The sequence below is a fragment of the Nuphar pumila genome, chromosome 3, assembly GCF_984573655.1.
Source record: "Nuphar pumila chromosome 3, dmNupPumi1.hap1.1, whole genome shotgun sequence".
Classification (NCBI taxonomy): domain Eukaryota; kingdom Viridiplantae; phylum Streptophyta; class Magnoliopsida; order Nymphaeales; family Nymphaeaceae; genus Nuphar; species Nuphar pumila.
This window is the reverse complement of record NC_143251.1, coordinates 84346936-84349598: the sequence shown is the minus strand read 5'-3', so window position 1 is coordinate 84349598 and position 2663 is coordinate 84346936.

The window sequence follows — 2663 nt, the reverse complement described above, 5'->3', positions numbered from 1 at the left end:
AATGGCCTAACTGAGCACAAGCGTTAGTGTATATTAACCTCCCAGTATCAGATCCAGTACAAAATCATCCATAGACACAAATTGATTGAGACTATTACTCTATGGGCTTCTCACATATAAAAAAGGAAATGCGGAAGACGAAATGTATCAAGATTTAAGATAATTGAGGAGTTATATAAAAATTTAAAGTTCTAAACTATATGCAAGAACATAATAAGAATGAAATGACAGAATTTAAAAATGTTCTCATTCTAAAATATTACACCTCTTTAAATGTAAGGATTTAGACAAAAAGTAAAATGTACAAAAGTTTTTTTTAACTATCTCAAAACTTTTGTCTGATCCCTCTAAAAATTGTACTAGGTAAGAGTAAAGCCTTCAGCCACACAGTAACCCACAGTTCGCTTCAATCTTCCATGAGGCTATCTGTAAATATTATAGGGCATCAACCGTATGCCTATAGGAAATCAAAACTAAACTTGAAGAATGCAATTCAAGTTGAAATGATGCAATCAAGTGTAATTCTTATAATTTTAGTAATGAGAGTCAACAAAATCTACATCATAATAAGAACATGATATTCAATCACATCAACCATCATTCATTTCATGACATTCATAATTACATCACTTATATGCATGAGAACTCAAATTCATTCTCATTTTAATTCATGGCATTCAATTTCATATTCATTCATATGCATGATAATCATTTGCATAAATGAATGAAACTAATAGTTTGTAGCATACTCTAAAGTGAAGTAAAAGTGCAATATATCATGTAATGCCATCATTCACTTTTTTTATGCTAAAAACGAATATGCTCATATCCAACTTATGACTAAGGCATGCATTATTTCAAATACATATTCACATGTCATTTATCAGAATATTTATACGCTTTGCAATTCAAATATCATAATGGAACATGTTATATCTTGACCATTCCTGTATGCCTCACACACACAAACACCTCATGTGCATCAACCAAGCCCTTGGCTTGTAACAACATGTCAAAATCACATGACCAATCTTATACATGTCTTTTTCCTTCACATGTAACAATTCATATGCAATACTCATGCAAAACCTTATAAGTCTCTACATGCTCAAAATATATGATTATACATATGGAAGCAGTTATCCTAAAAATCTAATTAATTATTTTTCTTGTTACTCAAACTCATCTGGTATAAAAAAGGGTATAGACATCTAGAAACAATAATAGGAGTATTCATTATTCTATGTATTTTTTATTACCTTCCTATGGCTTAACTAGTTATTTTTCAAGCAATTCAACTCTGTAGTGCAGCGGTTGGGAGAACGAACCCATGGTCCCAGGTCTTGGCCTACGCCAAACCAAGATCGTCGATGAAAAAAATTAGGCATGCATCCCTAACTCTGCAGAGCTGTTGTACTACCACCTAAGACTCTCTAGTAGACCTATCCCCTAACCTCCATGGGACGGGGACAATAGGTACCTTCAACTCTCGAAATATAACATGTCCCACGAGGCTTGTATCGCATTTCCATCTCTCGAGAGGATATGAGATCGAAATGGATCCCGCCATCTTAGAGAGCTCAACCTTGCTGGCGCCTCAAATGGACCCATGGTCCAGAGTTATCTTTATTACTAAGTCATAGGTTAGAGTCAAAGATTATATTCTCACAATATAACTCTCTCATGCTCTCATGCATGAATTCATAAGTCTATGTCACTTGCATAACTCAAATTTACATGCTTTCATGCATGATATAAAAATCTATGCCACTTGCATAACTCAAATTTACATGCTCTCATGCATGATATAAAAAATTATGCCACTTGCATAATTTAAATTTACATGCTCTCATGCATAATATCAAAGGTTATGCCACTTGCATAATCCAAATTTACAAGCTCTCTCATGCATGTTCATAACAAATTTGTATTCACTTTTATGCATGACCTCTATCATGTCATGATTCAACTATACATGCTCACATGCATGGTTCAATTCTAACATGATTTCATGCATGATTTAATCTCAATATGCTTAACACAAGATACACTCATATGAGTTATTATGCATGCATAAATAATTCTACTATTTCATGCGCAAAACACATCACATTATACTTGCACATGTTAATAAGATATACAGAAGAATGTAATATTACTCACAAGCATGATACATTCATTTCAGGCATGTTTTCATTATACAAATTTCACATGCATGGCAAGCTCAATAACAATTAATGTCATTCAAGCATTTGATGCACTCAATTCAAGTACAATAATACAATCAATCATTCATTTCATAACAATGTCAAATATGTATCTTCAACAAACACACTCCAATATCCCGCTAACTACAACCATGTCCAGCATGGTCTCGGAACTAAAATTGTCAGCAGTCCTAGATATCTACAACTGAGTGAGTGTACAAGTAGGAGAGTGTTGCATTCAAGGAAGTAATTAACCTATGGTGCGCTTGCATCACTTACTTACTACAGATATTTACCCGATTTGCTAGCTTTTGCATTTGCATTTGTATTTTTCTTATTTCTTTTTGCTTGACATTTTTAGCCGCATGCGATGCTTAGCACTAAGCATCACACAATTTGCTCAGCTACGCACCTGCAACACGTAATTATATAAACCATGCAATATGATTCTAAACT